General features: G+C 38.3%; 1 long non-coding RNA gene across 1 annotated transcript; it reads right to left on the bottom strand.

The window, feature by feature from the left end:
• Positions 1-1,578: 1,578 nt before the first annotated feature.
• Positions 1,579-4,840, bottom strand: LOC121416602. Its single transcript, XR_005970212.1, has 2 exons — positions 4,580-4,840; positions 1,579-2,465 (listed from the first exon to the last, which is right to left on the bottom strand). It is a non-coding gene; the product is annotated as an uncharacterized LOC121416602 (long non-coding RNA).
• Between the last annotated feature and the right edge of the window lie 5,679 nt (positions 4,841-10,519).

Here is a 10,519-nt window from a genome sequence, read left to right as displayed (position 1 = left end):
CCCCCCGGGCGATCTCTACAGTGCACCATATATAAATGTTAGTCAAACCATAACTGAGAGATGGTGAAATGGGACAGCAGATAATCCAAAGATTTGCACCGGACCAATAATTTTAGATATATCGTTGTCCAGAGTTGGTAAATCTCTCCCAAAAGGTGGGGGTGACAAGGGCTTGAAAATTTGACAAGCAAAACCAAAAATAAAAACAAAAAGGTTATCATCCCAAATTGAAGGTCATCTCGTACTAAAATAGATGTATTTCTTACCATCATAAAAGACCAGAAACAGTAGGGGGGCATTTCATATTGTGCCCCCTACTATTTTGAGTCCCCCCCCCTGTCCTCCTGGTATTTCCGCCATGCAAGAGTCAAGAGACTTCCCTGCTGCCCAAGTCTCTCTCTCTCTTTCTCTCTCTCCAATTTGTGTTCAAATCTCATCCAACTCTTGATCGGAACTGTTGCTAAATTCACATCAACGAAAACGGCGAATTTTATATGTCATACAATAGCTTTTGCTGATCTGGATAAGATGTCGCCGGTCTAACTGAAGCATTTTTTCGCGTCGCGACGCCCGACGGATCCAAGAAGGGGAGAAGTATTGAAAATGTGCGCACAAATGACAATGATGGCAATCGACAACTTGGAGGTCCTTGTTGAAAATTCGTCCCATTTGTTCTACGGCGGCCGTACGGCGACTCGAAAACAGCCGTTTTAACAATTTTTAAAATTTTGTTTCTACCAGCTACATATCTTCGTGGTTTTAGTAATAATGAATAAAACTGCGGTTTTCGACTCGCCGTACGGCCGCCGTAGAGCTGACCGTGGTGTAAGTTTCGAAGCTGACGAAAAATCGCACATCCGCCGCCCGTTTTTTTTTCCAGGGTCCATGAAGGACGAAACAGCTGTTTTGATTCACCAACTTTCGGTAATTTCTTCTTGGTTGACCATTGTCATGAACATGATGAAGGGCAATTGATATTATATATTTTTATGTTCTTGAATCTGTCTAGCATCATGGAGAAGAAATTCCGTCTTACCTGAGAGGTCTCAATGGCGCAATGCCCTTGTTCTTGCAGACCCGAAACATCTCAACCCCCTCGTTTGTCAACTAGGGTGTAAGGAAGCTATGGACTTGGCGATATGTCGGAATATTTGATCTTGCAATGTACGCATGTCGGCTAAATAACGGTATTAGGTCTACATGGTCTGATACGTTGTCTTGCCAATTTAAACTTGGTAGTTTTGTTATTACATCGGCATGACGAGATAGGTTACCTTCCAAAACCGGCCCCGAAAGTTTGTGTTTCAAGATGGCGATATATATATGATTACCTTGCAACGGTACATTTATAAAAAGTTATGTTGACATGACGAGATGGGATCACGTTGAAGTATAACTCGCATAAGTTAACCTGGCAAGATAATCGTACCGCCTTGTCAACATGAAGCTGATTCTAAGTCGGCTTGGCAACACAATATATCTCGTCGTGTCAGCATTTTTTTCCAAGTCGACTTGTTGAGATGAAATATTTCAACATATTAAGCTATTAAAATGATTTAGCAGAACAATGTATCTCGCTATGTTGACATAACTCCTTTATTCTTGTAACATTGCATAGCGACATTACCCAATTAGAGAACATTATGTCGATATGGTAAGGTAAAATATTTTGCCACCTCGTCAAGGTGGCTGGCATTTTAAAGCTTCCCTAGACCAAACTCATCCAGGACAACGTTAGCAATCATCTCGGCTCAATCGGACACACCACTTTCTTAACTAAATATTTTAATTACCTTAAACACGAGAAATTGTAACGCATTTATGTTTGATTTTTTTTATTTAGTTCTACCCACAAAGATAATCATTCGTAGACAATAAAAGAAACAATGTAACTATGAAATCATGTTCTACATTATATACCAGAAAATTATGTCAATTTTTAGAAGACACTTTAAAAGAAAATACCTGTATGCAAACGATTTGTTGATTTTAGTCACGATGGACTTACTGATATGAATATTTTTTTCTGGTTGAATATTTACATTAGGCTGCAAAACACTGTGTATTTTCCTGCATTTTCTATCGTTCTCGAAATTTATTAAAACCAGATGAAGCTTCAGCAACACGAGTTTGATCTCTATAGTTGATCTGATAATTGTTTGCCGTCAGAGTGATCCTCCGTTTGGGAAGGACAAAAGTGCGTTACGTTCATTTAAATCAAATTTACATTTAACAGCGAAATCAGATGAACCTCATTTAAGACAATATAGATTTTTAAAAAAATATGGTTGATATGGAGATCGTCAGCTGTCAGAAAGATGTATTGGCTTGGGTAGAAGATCGGTGAAGATACTCGTGTTCTTCTGCATGGCAGTCAAGTACTTTCAGCAGTTGTTCAACGTACCGGAAACAGCTCTCTTCAGCCTCCGGATGAACGGAGTTAGCTTCATGCCATTTTCGGCTGCCTGTTATGGAATAAAACAAATCATGCACGGCCATAATAATGCGTATTTTCAGAGTAGGCCTATTCGCAGTAAAGGAAGTAAGCAATGTGTATATTGAGACCTTAGAGGTAAAGTTTAGTCTGAAAATGAGTTTGGTATAATGAAAGAAGAACAAAATAAAAACAGAGAACAAATGGTGAAGAATTGATTAAAAAAACTATCAAAGAATAAGAAAATTAAGTTCAGTTGGTTTTTGATCTGTGACGTCATGTACGAACATTTCAATATTATAGTTTAACGAATCACAATGAATAAAATAGTGTTCTTATATAAGGGAGTATGTAATAGCATGTCTGATGATATCCACCGCTCAAATAAATTTCATTGCATTTTGACCCTTTGGGAAAATTATATTTTGGGGATTTCATAACGACATAATTATGGAAGAGCTACTAGTCTGCGACGCCACACAATAAAACTTTATAAATTCATGTTGTAGAACTGTTGTCTTCATCATTGTTGTCCGTCACATACATTCCTGTATTATGAAATGAATTCCAATCGGTCTTTCTATTTATCAAAATCCATACAAAAGTATTTACGTGCAAAGCTGAATGAAGAATAGTATACATACTTATTTTATAGTTTTCTATTCATGCGCGTTTTCCCCCCAAACAGATCCCTATTATCATTACTCCCACTTGTATTTCATACAGTGTTTTGTTAAAAGAAAATACGCATTCTCCCAGCTTTCAAAATAATAATAATAGCGGTATTTATAAAGCGCCTTTTGCCTGAGGATACAAAGCGCTGCTATTATTACCCCGGCTTTAGCTCGAGCTGCCATCACCGGCGCTCAGTGCATGCAAGGAATTAATCCTGTCGGGTACCCATTCACCTCACCTGGGTCGAGTGCAGCACATTGCCGATAAATTTCTTGCTGAAGGAAAACACGCCATGGTTAGGATTCGAACCCACGACCCTCTGTTTGAAAGGCGAGAGTCAGAACCACTACACCACGACAAGCCCGCCATGATCGATTGTGTTATCTAATATTTTTAAGTTACAATTTCTTGTTACAATTATATTAATAGCGCCAAGATACCAATGAACTTTAAATAGTCAAATTCCGGTAATGTCTAACCAACATTAAAAAATAATGATTGCATGACTCTATAATATTTATATTTTTTGCAACAAAAATAATGAAAATATTCAATTCAATTTAATCAGAAACAACATCGTTTTGTCTCTGTTTTTTAATGATTATAGTCAAAATTAAAATATTCCAAATTTGATTAAATTCCATACATATCGTTCATTGACAAAAAAGATGGGGCCAAATAGGAGAATCCCCGGCCGAAACCCACATTATGGTTAATGCACGGTGCATCCCTCTCCCAAACGCAAATACTTTGAGAGCCCCCCCCCAAAAAAAAAGTAATAATAATCAAAATCAAAACAAATAAATAAATAATAATAGAAAAAAGACATTTCAGTGAAATATGTATGTCAGGGATACGTAAGTGGAGACTAAGTGAAGACACTTTGTGAATTGTTTTTGCTTGTCAGAGTTTGTTGAACAAAATGCCCACTTCCTATGTGTGTGTGCGGGGGGGGGTAGGACCCATCCCTAGTCCAATTATGCGGAAAAATGAATGACGGGGCTGACTCGGCGGTGACATGACATTTGCTCATGCAACAATTGCTCCGGGGTTTAACTTATGTCGTCTACCCGGGGGGGGGGGCACTTCCATTCACGAGTGGATACCATGGGCGACCATGGGGTCTCGAAAAGCACCCTAAACACGTAATTTCCATATTCTGAAAATGCACCCCTTAACAAGTATTGGCGTGTGAAACCCTACCCTTAACAAGTATTGGAAACAAAATCATTTTTACGTGGTTTTTTTTGGTCGGGCATGGTATCCACTCGTCAATGTATGTGCCCCTCCCCCCGGGCCGTCTTAGATGTAGGGTGAGGGTGGCAAGCGGAGTTTTAGGTTAGTTTTATGCCAGGTTTAGCGTAGGGTATATACTGGTAAATCTACAGTTAATCAATAAGTATGTTTAATTTAAAGTGGAGCAATTTCTTCCGAAGCAGTTATTGTCATGGAAGCAATGTGTTACCTTACCTCACTGTCTTCAGTCAGTGTCAGGCGATCCGTGCACCCATTGCGTCCATCACCTTGGCCATTGACCATGTTGACAGGGCCAAAGACGAGTAATGTCATGAAAATGCACAGGAAAATGGTTCGATGCATCGTTGGATCTGGTTTCTGTATAGACACTCGGGAAATAGCAAACTCAAGAGCACAAAGAAATACGTACTGTGGCCTGCGACGATTGGAGTCGTTCTGATTTCACTGGTTGTCACCTATCGCATAGTTATCAGTGGCGTAACTACGGGGGGGGCATGGGGGCACGTGCCCCCCCCCCCCCTCCCATCGGCTGGCCAAAAAAAAAGGGAGAAAGGGAGAAAGGAAGAGAAACGTAGCGGGGAAAGAAAAAATTATTGTTCATTATAATGTTATATTATGTTACATTACATAAGAAGCATTTTTCTCAGGGCCTATGTCTTCATTGTTCCCGGTGCTCGCATAGTCTGTAACGAGATACATAATCATGTTATACTAAGACGTCCAGTTTTCAAATCAATATACTGTACGCCAAATATGTTTGCTCGCAATTCGAGTTATTATTGATTTATCTATGAGTGACATTTGCTTCTTTTTCATGACCTCTTAAAGTGATTGCCCTATTTTAAGGTCTAATATGAAACATTTCCTGTCCGTGGTAACGTTCTCAGTAATTGAGTGGTGAGATGTCTGCTCTTCATGAATTCCTAAAATCAGTACTTAAAATGTCAGTTTTCCTGATCTCAATATCCAAAATTTTCAGCTCGCGCTTCGCTCTTGCATCATTTGGTTAGTGAAATACGTACGGTCTTAGTGAATTCCTGTAAATGCCCCTCTTTAGGCCTGAATTTACTAAGTTTTCAGCTCGCGCTTCGCGCTGGCAATATTTGATTAGTGAGATGCATATGACTATGACAACAAAATGTACTTCATGTGTTTAGATGTAATTTTAACAAAATCAGAAAGCGCTTGACATTCACATTAGATGCAATGGGGAGATGCTCTTGAATGATTCTTTTAAAAAATGTCCTTAAAATACATTTTGGGGTCAATATATACAAAAATTTCAGCTGGCGCTTCGCGCTCTCATCGATTGGTTAGTAAAATACGTACGGACTTAGTGAATTCTTACAAATAAGCCTTAGAATGGCCCTCTTTAGGTCTAAATTTTAAGCTCGCGCTCCGCGCTCGCAGTATTTGATAAGTGAGATGTGTATGGTTATCATGATTACAATGACTACAAAAAGTGCTTAATGTATTTAAATGTAATTCTAACAAAATCAGCAAAGGATGGCGCTAGCACTAGATGACTATGATGAGATATGTAAACTCTTAATGGATTCCTAAAATACAGTCTTTAAAATGTCCCTGTTTGGTGTCAATATATACAAAAATTTCAGCTCGCACTTCGCACTCGCATTGTTAGTTTAGCGAAACAGGTACATATCGTGGTTACAAAAACAATTGTTTATAATGTCCCTTTTTTAGTTTGGAATATCAAAAATTTTCAGTTCGCGCTCGCATTATTTAACCAGTGAGATACATTTCCGTTTAATGGCATTGCGTGTCCTTAAAATGTCTGTATTAGGTCAGTATACCTGAGTTTACCTGGCAACTGAGTGCGCTTCGCGCGCTTCCAAAGTGACTTGAAATTTTTGCTGGTGCCCCCCCCCCCATGCCGTGACCCACGGTACGCCACTGATAGTTATATATATAAATATTTTGGTCAGCTTCTCGCTCTCAACAGTTGAAGAGCTTTCCATAAAAGGCGTACCGAATTAAAAGACCATGTCGGAGTGACCTCATGGGCAATTTTGGTCTAATGACCTTTCATTTCTTACTATTTCCAATGACAGATTTCAAAGCAAGATATTGTGAAAATGCATTTTCTACATTTATACTTTAAATGCATTAATATGTTACTTTAACAATGTACTTTGCCAAATGTGAAATACCAGTCGCTAGCGGATGCATTGTTGTTTTTTATCCAATAACAAAAACATTTCAAAAGAATAATGAATAATCAAGACATCACGGTCGGCGCTTATCTCATTAAATATAAAACCATGGACCTATTGGAAGTGGCCATTCAATGCTACCGTTTCTTTGGATTGAACGAGATCCACCCCCTCCCCACTTTTCGCTATGCAACGCGGACGGACTTCCCGACGGTATATTAATTCCAAGCATGTCAGAGACTTGCCCGTCGCAAAACATTGTCCTGCAATGCAACTTGTGTGACATGAATTATTTTTACGTTTCGCATCCGCGACGTAAACATTCAATCTGTGTTTCGTGTGCGAAATTAAATCATGGTTCAGCCAATTAACAATTGGCCAGCGATGCCAGAGAATGTTAGACCATTGTTTCCGGATCACATTGGGCCAACTTTGTAAACATGAGTTTAAGAAATGACATATAGGTTGCCACTCTGAGGGGCGGATCCAGCCTTCGCCAATAGGGGGCGATTTTTTCACCCATATTTTTCCCTATCGGCCGCTCCAAGATCATTTTTGTCAGTTCCTTTGAAGGGGGTAGTCCTATAGTCATTTTTTAAAGCTTTATTCTTATAAAACCAACATTAATAGTAATAATCTTTTAAGCCCTATTTAAATAGTGCAAGCGCTAACCACGAGCAAACTCTTTTTGGAAATGTCATGTATTTTGTCCTGAAAATTGAACATTCTGGGCAATGTTTGTGATCCTGAACAAGATACACAAATAACTAGACAATTACTGCGAGCGGGAAGCGCGAGCAGAATTTTTTTATCATACTTTCTGGCCTGATCTTAAGGATTGTTTGCAGTTAGCCATTAAGACAATACATATTTCATGAATCAAACAATGGACATTCTAAGCATCTTTTGTAATCATGAACGGGTAGGTTAGAATTGATGCGAGCGCGTAGCGCGAGGGGAAAAATGAGATTTCAGACCTATGAACGGAACATTCTACATGCTCTATGTGAATCATGAAAAGGATGGGTAATTGGCATCTTCTAACAATAATAAAATGAATTTGAAAACAATGATTTCCTCATCTGAAACTGGATAATTTAAGCACGTTTTAATTAAACAGCTGCGTATCTCGAGAAACATGCGTGCGCTTATTAGATTTAGATTTCATTAAACAAAGCAAACAAAACGTAATCGAACAAAACATATATTTTAGATATAGACAGTGGCTGAGCTACGGGGGGTGGGGAAGGGGCTGGGGACACATCCCCCATGTGACCCCTGAAAAAAATTGTGGAGCAAAACAAAAAAGAACGAAGAAAAAAGTAATGAGATGGGGAGAGACAGAAGGAAAAAAGAAAAAGAAAATAAAAGGAGAAAGACGAGTGAATGAAATGGTGTTGTGTGAAGACTTGTGGGAAGACTTAAAAACAAAATCTCTCATGTTACTAAAAAGAATTTTCGCTCGCGCCTGGCGCTCGAATTGCCTGTTCTATGAGATTTATAGCTTGCTCAATGGGCTAATAGGGAGCTTAAAGTGTTAAGCTTTGAAGTCGATATACAAACATATTTCATCTCGGACATCAAGCTTTTATTATTTTTCCCAATTTTCAAATTTAATGCACTGTGTAAAATGTCCGTTCACATGGTATTTATCTCAACATATGAAGCTGCGTGGTCGCAATTATTTGACTTGCTAAGTTCCTGTTGTCTTCGTGTAATTTCCATGAAATATCCATTTTCTGATGTGACTGTCAAAACCTATAAGTTAGCGTTGCGCGCTCGCATTTGATTAGTGAGTACTCTATTAATTCTATGTAAGCAAAAAACCCAGGCCTTTTCATTACATTTTATTTGAAAGTATTCAGCTCGCGATTTGCGCTCGTACTTATTATTAAAAATGTATTAACCACTGTAATACGTATTCCTAATTACAAAATGCTTGTGACATATACACACAAAGAAATAATAAGTTGTTCCCCCACCCTGAAAAAACAAGGACCCCCTGAAAAAAAATCGTAGCTACGCCACTGGACATAGACCTAAAATCTGGGTATTCTGAATTCATTTTTATTTATCATGAAAATTGATAGTGCGAAGCGCGAGCCGAAAATATGGGATAATCCTATCTGAAAAGGGTAGATTTAAGCCGTATTTCAAGCTCTGTGTAGGAAAATTGTTAAGTGGATGTGGATCGCACTTAATAAATGATGTTGGCGTGAAGAGCGAGCTGATATTTTTATTATCATTTTTACCCAGGACCGAGACATTCTAAGGGCATTGTGTCATATGAATATTTATGACTACTTTCCTAGATTCCCATACCTAAGAGCGAGATGAAACTTGTCACTATTCCATTCTGAAAAATGGGGCAATTAATGATTCGTATTTTTTTTATTAATCTAATAAGCCTAATGAGTGCGGGAAATTCGTTGATATTAAGGCCTGAAAACTTAAAACTTCAAACGCTTTTATAAGTATCAACATAAAGCTTTGGTTCATATATTTTAAAAATCAAAGCAAGCGCAAAAGGCGAGCCGAATTTTCTGATAAACCGTCATGAAAAAAGTATTTTAAGTAGTTTGCAATGAAATTGATACAAAGGTATACATAACTTACCAGTAAAAATGCGAGAGCGCAGCGCTAGCTGAATACGTGTTGACAATCACACCTGAAAAGGGGTATTTAAAAATAATTATAATACACGACACAAAAGGGTACTTGGCAATCGAATTATGCAATCGCACAGTGCGAGGGAAAAATTTTGATATTAAGACCATACAAGTGGAATGCCTCTGGCCGTCTCACCTGCATCACGCGGTTCAATATAGCAGCAGTGCTGACTTTGAATACTACTCTAACTCGCACAAGATGTTCAGTGATACATGGTTACTCTTATGTCCACTTTTTATGAACTAGACCAATAAACTTACAGAGATATGATGGTTATTCAAAAAAACCAACATGGCCAAAGTTCATTGACCTTACATGACCTTTGCCCTTGATCATGTGACCTGAAACTCTAAGAGGATGTTCAGTGATACTTGATTACTCTTATGTACAAGTTTCATGAATCAGATCCATAAACTTTTAAAGTTATGATGGTAATTCAACAGATACACCCAATTCGGCCAAAGTTCATTGACCTTTGACAATGGTCATGTGACCTGAAACGCGCACAGGATGTTCAGTGATACTCGATTACTCTAATGTCCAAGTTTAATGAACTAGACCAATAAACTTTCAAAGTTATGATGGTAATTCAACAGATACCCCCGATTCAGCCAAAGTTCATTGACCCTAAATGACCTTTGACCTTAATCATGAGACCTGAAACTTGCACAAAATTTTCAGTGATGCTTGATTACTATTATGTCCAAGTTTCATGAATCAGATCCATAAACTTTCAAAGTTTAGATGGGAATTCAACAGATATCCCCAATTCGGCCAAAGTTCATTGACCCTAAATGACCTTTGACCTTGGTCATGTGACGTGAAACTCATGCAGGATGTTCAGTGATACTTGATTTACCTTATGTCCAAGTTTCATGAACTAGGTCCATATATTTTCTAAGTTATGATAACATTTCAAAAACTTAACCTCAGGTTAAGATTTTGATGTTGAATCCTCCAACATGGTCTAAGTTCATTGACCCTAAATGACCTTTGACCTTAGTCATGTGACATGAAACTCTAATAGGATGTTCAGTAATACTTGATTAACCTTATGGCCAAGTCTTATTAACTAGGTCCATATACTTTCTAAGTTATGACATCATTTCGAAAACTTAACCTCAGGTTAAGATTTGATGTTGACGCCGCCGTCGCCGTCGGAAAAGCGGCGCCTATAGTCTCACTTTGCTTCGCAGGTGAGACAAAAACGGACTTTTTACAGAGCCCTGTTTCATGAATTTATGAATTCAATCAAATAATGAAAGCTCGATATCCGTTCGTCCAGCGTTGTAAATTTACATATTCTCCT

The sequence above is a fragment of the Lytechinus variegatus genome, chromosome 6 (genome assembly GCF_018143015.1).
Source record: "Lytechinus variegatus isolate NC3 chromosome 6, Lvar_3.0, whole genome shotgun sequence".
NCBI lineage: Eukaryota > Metazoa > Echinodermata > Echinoidea > Temnopleuroida > Toxopneustidae > Lytechinus > Lytechinus variegatus.
The sequence above is the reverse complement of the archived record's forward strand: the minus strand, read 5'-3'. Positions and strand labels throughout refer to the sequence as shown.